This window comes from Epinephelus fuscoguttatus, linkage group LG15 (assembly GCF_011397635.1).
Source record: "Epinephelus fuscoguttatus linkage group LG15, E.fuscoguttatus.final_Chr_v1".
Taxonomy (NCBI): domain Eukaryota; kingdom Metazoa; phylum Chordata; class Actinopteri; order Perciformes; family Serranidae; genus Epinephelus; species Epinephelus fuscoguttatus.
This window is the reverse complement of record NC_064766.1, coordinates 3,345,412-3,362,975: the sequence shown is the minus strand read 5'-3', so window position 1 is coordinate 3,362,975 and position 17,564 is coordinate 3,345,412. Positions and strand designations below refer to the sequence as shown.

At 40.6% G+C, this 17,564-nt stretch overlaps 1 protein-coding gene across 2 annotated transcripts in view; it reads right to left on the bottom strand.

Annotated features, from left to right (window-relative positions):
* LOC125902787 (phospholipid phosphatase-related protein type 4-like) overlaps window positions 1-17,564 on the bottom strand; it is a 115,381-nt gene that overhangs the window by 48,548 nt on the left and 49,269 nt on the right. The window lies entirely within an intron of this gene.

The following is a 17,564-nucleotide window of genomic DNA, read 5'->3' as shown; positions in this document are numbered from 1 at the left end:
TATGAGAGACCAGAGTGCCAAGCCCAATCCCTCCAGCGGAGACGACGGCGAACTTAACATGTCAGCCATAGCTAGCCTCCTTGAAGAACACCGCCAGGCCCTTGCCACGCATTTTAAGACTACTATTTTGACACTCGAAACAAAGCTCGATCACGTTCACGCTAGTGTTGGGCAATGCTCAGAAAATAACCTTGCTTGAGGAAAATGCTAACTTGCAAGATGAACACTTACAAGCACTGGAGGCAACATGCACTACGTTAACAGAGAGCAATGCTAAGCTGTTAGCCAAAGTAAGGACCGAGCTAAGAGAGGCAAGCTGCAGTATCGAGGCTCCCCCATCCCCATCGACGAGGACTATGGTCCGGTGGTGTTGGAACAGCGCCAGAAATACCAAGACGTGATGTCAGAGCTATACAACCTGGGCTTCAAGCCAGCACTGCGCTACCCTGCCAGACTTGTCATAGTAACAAAGGACGAAGGTAGCAAGAGACTCTCCTCAGTGGCAGACGCCAAGGACTTCATAACATCCACCCGTGCGGAAGATATCTGACCAACACGGGCTGTTGATGGCCCCAACGCAGGTGAGGTAACACTAGGCTAACCAGATAACCATTCCCATACTAGCCCTGGACAGGGCTGGAGCTGATCGACAGGCTGCACCATTAGCAACACCAGCCTCCTATTGATCTAACGGCTAATTATGATAACTGGCATCTGGACTATATGCCCACCTGAATAACTATTGCCAGCTGTTTTTTGTTCTTTATTTAGTTATTCATCTATTTTTTCTTTATATGGCCTGCTGACTTTAAGTGTATTCATCATTCTATGTTTTTTACTTTACTTTTCTTTAATCCACTTTTTGTTTAGAGGGGAAAGGAGAAAATGAACAAAATTAACAGAATCCCTCTTTCTACCTGTATTTACATTTACATTGATATGGGACTGTTGACGCCTTCTTATCCTAATTCATACTGATGACAGTGACATTACTCCCTCATGGGGTGCTGTGATTTCTATTTTAATTATCTCTTGTGTTCTGCCTCATTTTTCTCTGCCCCTCTACTCCTTTGTTGGGCTTTCTGGATTATCCCTATTTCCTGGTATTCATTCACCCACCAAAGTTTGGGCTCTGATCAAAGTTTAATAATGAGGACCATGTGATTGGTTTGTTATCAGTGTCATTAAGATCACGCAGCCAGTTCTACCTCAAGATGGGTGTTAATCTGCCATACACAGGCAGTGTTTTCAGGATATAATTTGCACTGAAGGAGGGTTACTGATACATGTGCCTTACGCGGAGTACTGTTTGCCTTTGTTCAGTTCTATGAAACATTTACAGACTATTTTATTTTATTTTTTATTTTTATTCTGTGTTTACTTGACTGTTCTCTTTGGACCTATGGGGTCAAATACTATTATTGTAAGGAATGGGACCCCGGAAGGTAGGTTTAGCTATAAACTGTGAGCCAGAGCTTGGATTTGGTTCTTGTTCTGGTTCCAGGATTACTGGTGTTTCAAGGATATATGCTTTCCACTGTTTTTTTTTCTGTTTTTTTTCCTTTTTTCTATTTCTTGTTGATGTTGTTGTGTTTTTTTGTTTGCAGGATCCCAAACTTGATGTGAGTCTCGACAGATCCTCTCCCAATGAAATCACACTATAGAAATTAGCAGATGTGGTGATGAGCTATGAGCGGGACATTTAGCAACCCCCAGGGTAGAGCTTTCTCATTCTTCTCGCATGTACACCATACTGTAGTGAGACAGCACGGGGTCCTCGCCAACGGGCGAGTTGAGTATATACTCATCTTTTTGTGTCTTTGTCCTATATAGTTTTGTCTTGTATGTTAGGTTATGTTAGTTTATCTGTGTTACTAATCCATTTTAAATTGCGCGGGGAGCTGGCAGGCTTAGTAGCGGGGAGGGGTGGATGATACCCTTGCGGGAGGTCAAATACATGAAGTAGCTGCAGTGTGGGAAACATCAATTAAAGTTTGCAGTGGTGTGCTGTTTAATTCAAGCGTGCAGTGGTGAGCTGTTTAATTAAAGTGCGCAGTGGCGTGCTGTGATTTAAACTAGAGTGCAGTGTGTTTAAGCTAGTCTATTTCCTATCTAGCCCTCTATGGTGTGGGGTGAGCTCTGTAGCCTATGTTTTGTACTTCCCCTCCTGGCTGTTAATCTACTGTCTGTTTCTCAGCCGCTGTGTTCCTGCACCCTAAATTATTGCCCATTTTAAAAGAAATAATTAAAACATATATTTTTATATAACTATCGCTTTCTGTGTCCTGTGTAGTTTTATTCAAATCCTCTGACGGAAACCTTACTGGTAATTCCAGGTGGTGGCAGCGTTCATCTGCCCGGTTTACAAGGTTCATTATAATACATTCTCTCGAATTGATTTTTTTTTTTGTTGTTGATAATTATCTTTTACACTGTGTGAGTACATGCAATTATCATCCTATAGGCATATCTGACCATGCTCCAACCTCTATAGACATCAGTTTCCCACATGGTACAACTCAACCTCCATCACAGAGGTTCAGATCCCGCCTGTTTTCGGATAGTAAGTTCAAAGATTTTGTTGCTACACAAATCCACTCCTATATAGAGTTAAACGATACTCTACAAACTTTCTCTATACGCTGACGACCTTCTGTTCTTTATTTCAAACCCTGCATCCTCTCTTTCTCCAATATTGTCAATTTTGGATCAGTTTGGCTGCTTGTCGGAATAAAAATTGAATATTCAAAAAAGCCAACTATTTTTTGTGAACGATTTGGCGAGGTCACTCCCACAAACCACATTCCCCTTTAAAATACCTGAAGAGGGATTCAAATATTTGGGGGTGTTGGTCACTGGCTCCTTCAAAGAATTGTTCCTTAAAAACTTCCAACCACTGTTAGACAAGTGTAAATCAGACCTGGCCAGATAGGCGGCCCCTCCTCTGTGCCTAGCGGAAATGGTTATCCTTCTCAAATTAAAGTACTTGTTTCAACACAGCCAATCACTTGTTTCAACACAGCCAATCTCAATAAATATTTTTTTTTTTACTAACCTGGACCAACAGTTTAATGCCTTTATCTGGCAGAGCAAACCAGTCCGTATCAGGAAATCCAGTCTTCAGCTCCTTAAGTCTGAAAGAGGACTAGCACTTCCGAACTTTCACCACTATTTCTGGGCCTGCAACATCACCAAACTAATACACTGTGTCCACTGCAGTTTTATAGACACCTGTCCACACTGGACTCACATTGAATTTTCATCCTCCTACTGCTCTCTGCCCATAAGTGTTCTTAAGATGTTGCAAAACCTGGTCATCACTAACACAATTAAGATCTGGCTTCAGTTCAGGAAACAACACGGTCTACTTAGGGCTTGGATCCATGCTCTGATATTGAACAATTACTCATTTCCTTCCTCCTGCTCTGATCCCACTTTTCGTATACGGTCAACTAAAGGCCTCAAAACACGACCTGTATGAAAGAGAGACTTTTTCATCTTTCTTGTTTCAATTTGCCTAATAGCCACTTTTTTTTTGATTCCTCCAAGTGAGGCATTTCCTCCAAAAACAGTTTCCACATTTCCCGAACCGCCCCCCGAAGCAGAAATAGACCACTTACTCTCCCTCCCACTCCATATGTGCCAGACATGGTCTTCTACAATGTAAAGTGCTCCATAGAGCCCACTTCACCAATTAAAAATAAGCTAAAATATATTGTAACCACAGTGACGCCAACAGAAAACTTGACTTATACTGCAAAGCGTGTCATTGCCTTCACCACTTTGTTGGCCAGGCACACCATTCTTTCCAAATGAAAAGATTTTTCTCCCCCAACACACAATAGATGGATACAGGAAGTCTTACCTCTTATCCTCTGCATCCTCTTCTCTCACACCAACTGACTTCATATCCTCTTTCACTACATCCACAAATCTCCTCTTTGGTCTTCTTCTAGGCCTCTTGTCTGGCAGTTCCAACCTCACCATCCTTCTACCGATTTATTCACTGTCCCTCCTGAACATGTCCAAATCATCTCAGTCTGGCCTCTCTGACTTTATCTCGAAAACATCTAACATGAGCTGTCCCTCTGATGTACTCATTCCTGATCCTATCCATCCTCGTCACTCCCAAAGAGAACCTCAACGTCTTCATCTCTCTTCTCTCTCTCTCTCTCTCTCTCTCTCTCTCTCTCTCTCTCTCTCTTCATCTCTGCCTCCTGTCTTTTCCTCAGTGCCACTGTCTCTAAACCAAACAACATTGCTGGTCTCACCACCGTCTTGTACACCTTTCCTTTTAATCTTGCTGGTACTCTTCTATCACACATCACACCTGACACTTTTCTCCACCCATTCCAACCTGCTTGCACACATTTCTTCACCTGCTTGCTCTGGGCTGTTTACCCTAAATACTTACCTTTATTTGTACTCCCTGTAACCTCAATGTTCCACTTGGGTCCTTCTCATTCACACACATGTATTCTGTCTTGCTACGACTAACCATCATTCCTCTCCTTTCCAGGGCATACCTCCACCTCCCTAGATTTTCCTCCACCTGCTCCCTGCTCGCACTACAGATCGCAATGTCATCTACAAACATCATACTCCATGGAGATTCCTGTCTAACCTCATCTGTCATCTTGTTCATCACCATAGCAAACAAGAAGGGGTTCAGAGCTGATCCTTGATGCAGTCCCACTTCCACCTTAAACTCCTCTGTCACACCTACAGCACACCCCATCACTGTCCTACAGCTCTCATACATGTCCTGCACCACTCTAACATACTTCTCTACCACTCCAGACTTCCTCATACAATACCACAGCTCCTCTCTCGGCATCCTGTCATATGCTTTCTCTAGATCTACAAAGACACCATGCAGTTACCTCTGACCTTCTCTGTACTTCTACAACATCCTCAAAGCAAATACTGCATCTGTAGTACTTTTTCTTGGCATGAAACCATACTGCTGCTCACAGATGCTCCCTTCTGCTCTAGTTTAGCTTCTACTACTCTTTCCCATAGCTTCATTGTATGGCTCATCAACTTTATCCCTCTGTAGTTGCACAACTCTGCACATCTCCCTTGTTCTTAAAAATCGACACAGCACACTTCTCCTCCATTCCTCAGACATCCTCTCACTCTCTAAGACCTTGTTGAAAAACCTAGTCAAAAACTCTACTCTATTGCCACATCTCCACAACTAAGTGAGAGACCAGTCTTCAAATTGATGGGACACTACTTTGTCCAGTGACATGTGACCCCGTGATGTCACCAAGACAACTTAAGCAGAATTTCTGCTTTCCATCTACACTCTTGCTGCTCTTTCTCCTGAGCCGCTGATGGGCTCAGGCTCCTAAACCTCTGCAGACCTGATGCTGCTATGGACAGTCAATGTTTGCTGTAAATTGTGACGTTGTTCCACCAAAATTGTCGTAATGATGCAATGTCGCAGAATACTGAGCATCTGTTGCTGTTATTTGTTTTTATTTTATTTTTATTTATCTTTTATTTACCCTCTCGAAATAATGAAATGGCCCTCTTTCTTTTGTGACTCATTCTTCTTATTGTGATTATCTGTGGCCATCTATATATATTTATGTTTGCCTGAATATAAGCTACTTGATTCCTTGATCTTGGATTATTATTTCAATTTATTTATTTTTATTTACTTATTTCTGACCTGGGATAAATTAAGCAGGGCCCTCCTTTTGTTTTCTCACATAGGCTATGTAGCAGTCTGAGCCTGTGGCTATTTGCTCTACTTTAGTTATCAGCCACTCACCTTGCTGTTATGTTTTTCATATATGTGTGTGTGTGTGTGTGTGTGTGTGTGTGTGTGTGTGTACATGTGTCATGTTTGTTATTTTGTCTGTCTGTCCTGCTTGTTGCTCTCACTTTCTGCCTCCATCACCTTCCCTCTCCCAACTTTGTTCTCTGACCTGCTGTTTCTATTTTTTTCTATAGGCACAATTGAATCAGCCAAAGGTTTAAAGGTCATTCATCTCAACATTAGGAGGCTTGTTTCAAAGATCGATCTCCTCGGAGCCTGGGTTACTCTTTATAAACCCAACATCATCACTATTTCTGAAACGTGGCTACATAGTAATATTACTGATGACGAAATTAAAATTGACAACTTCGCTTTGTACAGAGCTGATAGGGCTTCTAGAGGTGGTGGAGTGGCCACATATGTCGCCTCAAATTGGCAGCATCTATTGGCCTCCCTCTGCTCCAACTGACTCCATTAAGTGTATTTTGCCAACTATTAATTCTCTTGAGAGGCATAATGAAATGATTATCTTGGGTGACTTCAATAGTAACTGGCTTGATCGCTCCTCCTCCTATGATAGGAATTTAATTAATAGTGTAAACGTCACTCAGTTAATTAAGGAACCTACAAGAGTTGTTTATCAGTCGTCATCTCTGTTGGACTGGATATTTGTCACTAATCCTGAAAGAATAATTAAATCTGGTGTTATGTCAAAATGTTTAAGTGATCACTGTTATATTTTGTGTCTGGAAAATCAAAATTCCAAGTGCACCTCCTAAATATATTAGACTGGGACAATGTAAGAACATTAATGTAGATAGTTTTATTCAAGATATAATTTCCATTAATTGGGACAGATTTCAGTTAATTCCTTTTGTTGATGATGCATGGAACTTTTTTTTACTCTGAAATTATGAACATAATTGATAAACATGCCCCAGTAAGAACAATTAGAGTTAAAGGTAGACACCTATCCTGGATTAGCTCACAGCTAATCAGCCCTTTCAAACAAAGGGATAAAGCCTGGACCAAATATCGCTTGTCTAAGGATGCTGCTGATTGGGAAACCTACAGATATTTGAGAAATCTTTGTAAAACCAAAACAAGGAATGCAAAATCTAACTACTATTTTCACAGAATTCCCATAATCCTAGACAGTTCTAGAAACATTTGAACAATATTCTCAATAAAACTAACAAAAACCTCTTAAATCAGATACATATAAATAATGAAACTATTACCGATCCTCCACTTATTTCCCAAGCTTTCAACCGTCATTTCTCATCTATCTGTGGTTCCCAACACTTTAATTCTTATGATATGGCTTGCTCTTTAAACTGCACTCCTTTTTCTTTAGAAAAATTCTGCCTATTGATGTCTTTTATGTTATAAATGAGTTAAAAGAAAATAGTAGTGCTGGTCCAGATGGTTTGGAAGCTAAATTTGTTAAACTTGCAGCTCATGTTCTTATGTATCCCCTTGCTGATTTATTTAATGTCTTTATCTACTTGTTCAATTCCCCCCATATGGAAATGTGCTAGAGTTACCCCTTTTTTAAAGGAGGAGATCCACTAGATGTGAATAACTACAGACCAATCTCTATTATCTGTACCATTGCCAAAATTTTTGGAAAATTATTTTTAATCAATTATATCAGTACATCAATCTGTGCAATATTCTATCTCCAACCCAATCTGGCTTTAGACCTAATTTCTCCACCACAACAGCCCTGCTAAAATTCACCAATGATGTGTTCTCCTCTTTTGGTAAAGGCCTACTTACAGGTGCAATTTTTATTGATCTTTCCAAAGCTTTTGATTTGGTTGATCACTACCTCCTCCTTGATAAGCTCTATTCTATTGGTCTATCTCAAAATGCTCTCCTCTGGTTTAATGCCTATCTTCACAATAGTCACAATAGTCGTGTGTTGTCTTTCAAGGTTCTCAGTCTGATTATTTAACTGTTGATAAGGGTGTTCCACAAGGCTCCACTCATGGACCACTTCTTTTCTCTATCTTTATTAATGATTTACCACAATTATGCTCAAATTGTCTTGTTCATCTACATGCTGATGATACTGTTATATACACCTCTAACTCCGATATATTACAGATCCAGAACTCAGTTTGACAATTTGACTTTAACTTGGTTTGAAAATGGCTTCATAATAACAGACTCATACTGAATAGGAAGTCCTGCAGCATGGTGTTTGGCATGCGACAAAGACGCTCACATCCCTGTGGCTTTCATATTAATTTTGATGATGGCTATCCCCTTGAGAGAGTTGACTCCTTCAAATATCTTGGACTTTAGATTGACCCTGAACTCTGCTTTAAGCCCCACATTGATTTTATTATGAAATGAACATTTGGCTGTCTGTGCTCACTCTATCACTCAATTAACTGTTTTTCATTTCATGTCAGAAAAAGAATAATCTCTCAGTTAATTTTACCTATAACTGATTATGCTGACATTGTCTATCTGAACACCTCTGATACTTATCTTAGACCCCTAGATGTATTGTATAACTCTCTGTGTAGATTTATTTTGAGGTGCCTATATAGAACTCATCCTTGCTTTATGTATGAATCACTTAATTGGTTGCAGCCTAAAGCTAGAAGGCAGTTTCACTGGGTTCAGTTCATCTTTAAATGTGTTTACTTTAATTGTCCTTTCTATTTGAAACAGTTTTTGGTTCCATATAGATCTTCTTATTCACTCAAACATATGCAATATCCATTCTTTTCTGTCCCCAGAAAAGGAGTCGGACACAGGTCTTTTCAGTACAAAGCTCCAGTCGACTGGAATGATCTTCCTCTTTCTCTTAGATCTATTAACTCTTTCCACTGCTTCAGGACTTCTTTATTTTGTCATCTTACAACCTGAAACAACCTGTTCATACTTTTAATTTGTGTGTATTTGCAATTAGAAGATTAATTGTTTCAAGTGCTCTTGGTAATGATGAAACTGATCTCTTTTTACGGGTCATTTCTCTTTTCTTGTATCTAGCTTCTTGTACAACTGCTGAGGGTGGGGGTGTGGGTGGGAGATGGTGAGAGAGCTGTCTGTATCTGTGTATTTGTAGTTTGTTATGTAACACTGTCATTGTAAGTATGTGTTATATTCTGTATTTTGTGTTTTTAGGACCCCCTTGAAAATGAGATGCTACATCTCAAGGGGCTATCCTATTAATAATAAATTCTGTCTAATATAAATTCAGGTGACATATATCACTAACATAGCATGCTTCACATACTAGCACACTATGTCATCATTAAAATAACTCAAATGACTTGGTTTTACACAGAAAATGCACAGCAGTCTTCTGGGCGAAAGTCCAGAATTTGTTTGACCCATCCATCCCCAATCCTGCCCACCCTGTGCAAACTTTCTCGTTCTTTACACTATGATAGTTGCCTGTGCCTTGAGCATCAAAATAACTTACCATCTGGAGCATGTCGTACCACCGCTAAAGGGTGTCTCTGTGCATCGGTATCTCATGTCAAGGGCCATTGACTAAGCACTGGTATTTGATGAGGTGGGTGTGAGACCGGGATGTGTTTGAAAACTATAATATGGCAACAACTAGTCAGCGCATATTGGTAGATAAACTAAATATGCTGTCGCAAGGAGAACACTGAACTACAGTACATGCACACCTTAAGCTTCTATCACCTCCTGGTTTATCAGGATATTCTCAGATGATATCTACAGCCATGAGGAACTCAAGATGTTTTTACACCTCAGTACATCTCAGTATGTATGCACAGATGAATACTAGATGGATTTTTACAAGTGAGATCCAGCCAGCCACTTACTTCAACTAAGCTCTCAAGCCTTAGGCAAAACGATCACACAAGCAGAAGTGTGATCTATTACTGACAAGTAGATATGAGGGGTGGCATGGTGGAGCAGTGGTTAGCACCTTCATCTAACCTCTGTATGCTAAGATTTATCTATTTTTTTTTTTTTACCTCAGTCCAAAGACATGCACGTTAGGTAACCTAGCGACTCTATATTCTGAGTGTGGCTGGTTGTCTCTGCTCAGGATGTACCCCACAGAGGCCCAGTGTGAGCTGGGAGATTACACTTTCACAGAGAAAAGTGGGTCTAGATAATGGATGGAAGATCTGGGGCACAAGCACTCATCTCTCTTCAATAACTTGTATTAATTAACATTAAACACAACACATACTTAAATTACTTAAAAATTAAGAGCAAGTCTGTGCTGACTAAACAATAAGCTTTGTTACGATGAAGCACAAGAGACAAGCTTCCTGCATGCTTAGTGCTTGCGTGTGGTGGGGAAGGGACTAGAAGCCATAGGTACATAAGCTGCCACTGAAGCTGATGATGGAGTGGGCAGGAAAACTGTTGTCTTCACAGTTGAAGTGGCATTTACAGTACAGTGAGAGCTGCATAATGAGAAGCCTTCAGCTCCAGCTGCAGTGTAGGTTTTGGCAATATCAGGGAATTTAGAAATTCCGCCAATCAATCAGTCAATCAATCAATCAATCAATCAATCAATTTCATTTAGAAAGCCCAATATCACAAATCACAATTTGCCTCAAAGGGCTTTACAGCATACGGCATCCCTCTGTCCTTAGAAACCTTGCGGCAGATAGGAAAAACTCCCCCCCAGAAAAACCTTTAACAGGGAAAAAAAAATGGTAGAAAACTCAGGAAGAGCAACTGAGGAGGAATCCCTCTTCCAGGACAGACAGACGTGCAATAGATGTCGCACAGAACAGATCAACATGATAAATTAACAGTAATCCGTATGACACAATGACATAGAAAGAGAGAGAGAGAGAGAGAGAGAGAGAGAGATGCAGGACAGACGCTTATGACAGTAGCTTACAACAACATTAATCAAAGTAATAATATTATAATTCTAATTATGGCTATTGTGGTACAATATGTTTAAAGTATATATTAATATCTGATAGTATGCATATGTGACAATAATCATATGTGTATAATAAGAGTAGAATTATGACTAATGATAACAGCAGCAGGAGGCATCAGGCAGGACTACGGTAGCAGCACAACCACACACGTCACACTATCCAGGCACCGCTGCGATATAAGTTAACCTGCGAGACAGTGGAGCACAAGGGCTCCAGAGAAGAAGCCGAGTTAGTGACATGCAGTACAGCCGCATTAGTGAGATGCAGTAACAATGATACACTTTCAAAAACAGAGATGCTCCTCTTTCTATTAAATGAATACAAAGATGCTGTATTGATTGTATGTAGTGCACATCATGCGCCACTAGAGATCAGTCTTTACTAGTTTAACAAGCAGCTGAGCTGGAAAACATGGTGCCTTTGAGTGGTGGGGATAACATTACAAAACTCTGAACAGGCGGCCAGCAAAGGCAGATTAAGGGTTTATTTTGACTAAACCAGCATTGATGATTGTGGACAGTGGACTAATTAGTTAGATGGCTAATGAGACTATGATGGTTTTAGTGTGTTTTATTGTGCTTCTGTTTAGTTTGAATGTAGTGTGTTTTACGATTGGTTAAAGTCTGGGTAAAGTAAAAATAAATGAGTTTGTCACACCACAGAAAAATGTGTTATTAAGCACCCAGCCAAATTTGATTGATTAAAAAAGTCATCAAGAATATAAAATAAAGTTTCAAAATCATTACAAAAATTGGCAGTATTCTCTGCTCTGAGACGCTAGGGGCATTCCCGCTGAATGTGCTGTAGCCATGCCCACTTTCAGGAAAGCAGCAGCCTCTTTTAATTGTAGTACAACAATGGATGCTTTAACATGATCTAGCCATATAAAGTTAGGCTATAAATTAATACAAACAAAACATATTTTGTCACTTCACCAGAGTTTTATTTCTATTTGTGGTGCTAGCTGACCTGGTCTTGGGTGTGCTGGGTTCAAAAATTCAACAGGCTCCAGTTCTTACATAGTATAGGAACCGGGCTTATGCTAAGGGTCGCTCCACTGGGTCAGCCTGCATGCTTTCAGCCCCAGCCAAAAAATCCTGGACACAGAACTGGTGTAAAACAGTTTAATGGTCTAACGCCACAATTCAGTACTATAGAGTTCCCAGTCTATGCGCATTTTCAATAAGTGTTTTCTAACATGTATATTGTGTTTAAATGTAAATCTCAGATTTTACTTCACCCGACTTTAACAAGTCAGTTAAGCTAATCTTAACTCAGTGAATTCAGGAAGTGTGTGGTTGTATTTCTCTGTTTAATAACATAAATACATGTCACAATATTACCTTTTTGACATTTTGTGAGTTTGTTTTGTTAGAACATACTTGCCCCTCTGGAGTATGGAGTGCCCCCACACAAATACCCTCATGAACCATATGCCCCGCTGAAGTTTCAGGAAGTTATGAAGGTATAAAAAAAAAAAAAACATACCACCCAAACCTACTGTTAGGTAACTGGCAGCAACAGTACATTAACCAAGTATAGTAATCCCTTAAAGGATAACTTCGGTATTTTTCAACCTGGGCCCTATTGTATCATAGGTACAACTCGTTCTAAAATTCAATATCCAAATATCCAATCCTGAAACACCTCTTCCTCAAGAAAATGGCTGTCCCACGAGTAGAGAGAGCTACAGACACAGTGGAGGTTATGTTATATAAACAATGTTCAAAACGCTTAATATGCTATTTACAGAGATAGCGCTAGCGATCTGAACCGGTCAGTGCCGATAAAAAGCACTTTTAATGCGCAAACTTATACGGGACGCATTTGCCCCCGTTACCGTTTTAGCTCATTTCGCGGCTGCCAGCTGCGTCCGCCTCCCTCAATACTGAACCAATTTTAGAACGAGTTGTACCTATGAATCATACGCACACATACACATGGGGAAAATAGAGCCCAGGTTGAAAAATACCTAAGTTGTCCTTTAACCACGGTGCTTCCAAAAATTCATCATATACCTCAAGCATTGCTTTGGAGACTGCTTCATAAGTGACAGTAGTTTGTACATAACATAACATAACATAACATAACAACATGTTGAGCAACGTGCAGTCACTGGGCAACATAAACTATCTGTACAGCATTTTTTTTGTACATTTATTTTTTTCTGCTGAACTGCCTAAAATTCCAGCTATATTATTTGCATTTCTTAAAAAAAAACTAACTACAGCACATCATCCTACTATTAAATGGAGAAACCTCTGTCCCTCCCTCCATCTGTCTGTCATCATCCGTTTTCCTCCTCACTGCTTTGACCTACTTCTCTTAACTTGCACATGCCGTTATTGCATTTTTCCCACATTTCTACTGTTTATATTCGCGTTTTTGTCCACTACCCAGTCATATTGTGAGCACCATTAGCAGCGCGAGCTGCGTATGCCCGGAGACCACTTTGAAAACACCTGCGATGGGACCACAGTTCGGCTGGGAAGTCTTCATCTCCGACACTTGCGGATCGAAACCTGTATGTGTGTACCTGTGTGCCTGCGCACAGCCCCGCGCCCGCCTCCGTGCTGTCAGCCAAAACTATGCTCCATGTATTTTGCCATAAAGCATGTTTCTAAATACAGTGTGCATTGTTTGTCTTACATTAATATTTATTACACGGTGCATTTACAGTGCTCTGATTTTGCATCTCCTCTAATATACTGTTTTTGATTTCTTATTCCTCTTTATACAACAGTTAGTTCTAGCCCTGCAATCTGATTGGTCAAGAGACAGTAAAACCATGACGATATTGGAGTACAACATCACGGTTATTTCACTGTGTATGTATCACTCCGCCTCACAGCTGATTGCAATCAACAATCATTGATCAATCAATTTTATCTGACGGTTAGTGTTAGTTAGGTCAGCAGTTGCGTTGCATCCCTGGAAAAGTATTGAAACAAACTTCCACCAGATGCAAATGCCGTTTATCTGAAGCCCAGGATGACAGCAGCTCACACAGACAATATCTGGTACACTAAAGCTCCGCTGGGAATAAACTCACTCGCACAGATGCTGCCGAAGATGTGTAAAGAGGCGGGGACAACAGCTATCTACACCAATCACAGCCTCAGGGCGACTGCCATACAGAAGCTGTCAGATGCGGGTCTTGAAGCTAGGGAGATCATGACAGTGAGTGGGCACAGGTATGATGTTGTTTTAACGTAGCCTATGTGTAAAGTTAGTCTTCTAATTAGGAGTCGGGCCCTAAAATATACCTTTTGTCTTGCACGTCTGAGAGCTTGTTAAAAAGCTACTGGAAGTCATCCATGGAGAGCAGAAAACAATGGAGCAACATACTGTCAGATCAGAAGGCAGAGTCGGCTGTGCCTGTGAAGCGACAGTCCATCATGCAGTCACCAAAGACTTATTTCACCGGCTGCACAATTAATAGAAATGTGCAGATAGATGTGTATAAAGAGTAAGTGCCTGGCGCACCATGTCTGCATTACACGGCAACGGTGACAGCAGAGTCCTGAGGGAACTATTTTTGTTGGCAGAAGACAAACTGTTGTATAAAAGCAATATATATTGCTTAAATACATAACACATCTCCGGGTATGGACTAGTAGTACATTAATTTAGCATCTGCCAAAGTGATGCACATTGCTTAGAGACACACATCTTAGGAGCTATTTGGAATTCAGTGCCTTGTTCAAGAATGCTTAAAATGTTGAAAGCAGGAGCCAGGGGTCATCCAGCTACCTTAAAATTAATGGACAACCTGCTGTACCACCTAAACTACAACTGGAAGCCACAGTGTGCACTTACAGTAGCTTACTATTATACTGCACCAGTATAATACTACAAAGCTGGTACAATAAATATGGTTCCCTTCTCAAAAAATTCCAACAGCGGCAAATATTACTACAGATTGGCAGCCTTTTGCCGACATGGTGCTGCTTGTGACAAGGCAGCCTTACCAGTTGTCTACTAGTGGTGCAACATAATGCTAGTATCTCTACCCATTTATGTCACATAAATATGTGTTCATATCTGTATTTGGATTATACCAAAAGTGTGTTGCATAGGAAGTTGCTAGAAATGGTACAGTCGGCTTCATTTTCTGCATTAAATTCTTCTCTGCCATTCATACACTTCACACATACAGTATCTATAAGTCAAGTTGCCTATACTACATTGTGTCTTACATTTCATTAATGAGACAAAGTCAAGTGACTTGTCAGGCTGAATGTACCTGGCATCCAACACCCTCTACATGCTCATACCATAATTTTCGCTTTATGATCCACTGCAGCAGAGTTATGCAAACCATCATCTCCACTGTCCTCAACAATCTCAATAATTGTCCACCATCAAAATATGTTTAATTTGGTTTTTTTTGTTTGTTTGTTTGTTTTTCAAAACATGAACAAGGCAAGGCTTATAACCTGCAGCAGCTGACTGACGCAAGCAGGTCTCAGTCACTGGTCTCACTCTGTACGTTTACTTGCAAAGTTAAGTGGAGTTATAGCTCAACCGGCTATTTAAGTGGACTACTGTCTTCTTCCAAGTATACAAGCATGGGAAGGGAAATCGAATTATTGACTGAAGTATGTCCAACTCCCCTACGATAGGTGAAAATATGCCCTCTTCCTGCTTGTTAATACTGGACCTTTTTCCAGATGACATAATATGTCACAGACCAAACAAATGACAAATAAGTTAGCTACAGTTAGCTAGCAGCAAACTGGTATCATGGTGGACAACTTAGCAGCTCTGCACATTTAGTACGTGCTGTTAAATATAAATAACTTTTTCAGCTGAAACAGCATGAACCAGAGGTGGGTGCAATTCATCGATGTGGCGATGCATCGAAATGCGGCACGTGACGATTTGGCATCGATTAATTAACGTCGATGCTTTGCCGCAAGACCGGAACAAAAAACATGTAACCAGAACCTTAACGCGAGCGCCGCCCGGACTGTTTAGTGAGTGAGACCACTACAAACAGAGCACGTTAGCTTCTTTGCAAAATGGCAACAGCTTCAGCAGCCTCCAAAGAGCGGCCGATTCTCTCGCCACCGGGGTTGACTGCAACCGTGTGGCAGTACTATGGATTTTATGAGAGAGAAAACAAGACGACTGACAAGACCTACGCGATTTGCAAGATTTGCAAAGCAAAAATAAAGTACCTCAGCAACACCACAAACATGAGGCAGCACCTTGTACGCTTTCATCCCGAAACGGAGAAGGTTCCTCCGGTCGTGCCCACCACACAGAGGACCATCCTGGAGACTGTCTCCAAACTTCCCAAGAACTTGGAGAAGGCGAAGAGCATTACAAAAGCAATAGCTACTTTCATTGCGACGGATTTACGCCCGTATTCAGCCCAGCGTAGCACACTCAAGTCGGAGCACATTGACCAGCTGGTATTCTTGCACAAGAATGTGTGTGTCCCAGATTCTGGCACTGACGATGAAGAGTCTGATGAAGATGAGTAGCACAATGTGGACATTTGCCTCTCTCACACAACAGGAGGATGTAGGGGGTCAAGAGGGAGGGGAGGGAGTATGGGAGGACAGTTAACTTTAAGATGAGTGTGAGTGCCACTCTGCTCTACTGTGTTTGTGTTGTGTTTACCTCACTGTACTGAAGCTCCAGTCTGAATAAGTTCAGTTGAATAATGCACTTTTGTTCAGAAGAATGCAATTTGTTACCTTGGAATATGGCAGCTTTTTTTGTTAAATTATCCTATCTATATTCCAGACTGAATAAGTTGAATTATTTAATTTTGAGGAATGCACTATTGTTCTGTATGGCAGCTTTTTTTGTAAAGTTATCCTATTCATATTCCAGACTGAATAACTTTCCATTTTCCATTAAATAAATTTGATGGAAGTACATATCTTGTTTACTTGAATTAATGACCTCATTAAATCCAGGGCTTGACTGTTTTCAGTGTTTTCCGCCAATAGAGGGGACTCTCGTGCAAGTGGAGCTTTCCCTGGTCAAAGTTAAGTAGGTCAAAGTGCAAATGTTTACATAACAGTTATAAAATAAAATATTTTGTGTCTTTGAAAAATACAAGTCAAATGTTCAAAAAACCTTGTTATTTACTTATTGAGTGTAGAGGAACTGAGTTAGTTGATAGGCTATTTATTTAAAAATGTAGCCACAGATGAAGACAAAATCAATCTTGTATGGAAGAAAGCATTAAAAAGTGCAATAATCGAAGAATCGTGGCACCAATAAGCGAATCGAATCGACAAGCGCCATAATCGAAGAATCGAAGAATCAAAGCGCCCATAATCGAAATCAAATCGAATCGTGAGGTACCCTTGTTGGAACACCCCTGGCATGAACTGTGTCTCCTCGTCCGTCCAAGATGCACGGCTCTGAGTGCAGATTGCGCCATATTGTTAGGAGCTTCTTCTTGTGGTACGCATTTAATGCTATTGGACTTTCGAGTCAAAGCCCGGGGTGGAAACTGTGGAGCATGTGCAGAGTGCCTAGGCCAGTTTGTACATGCTGGAGTAATTTGACTCCCAATCACATTATCTGGGTGTGTTACTCCGAATTTGATAAATTTGATTTAGTATGATTTCAGTCAGACTAACATGTTTACATGTATTTTAAAAGTCCAGTTTTAGTCGGGCTAACACAATAAATCAATTTTCTCTAATGTCATACTGAGTGACTGAGAGAAGTCTGCTGCACTACATTCAACTTCTTTAGTTTCTTTTTAGTGCTTGCTTAAATAGACCAAAAACAGTCCTAACGTTGAGAATAAAACAAGCCCTATCTTCAGGAAAATGTCCTGACTCAGCATGGTGCAATCAGCCAATAAGTGAAAACACCTGTGGGGGTCTAAGTGCTTTAAGTGAGCTGTAACA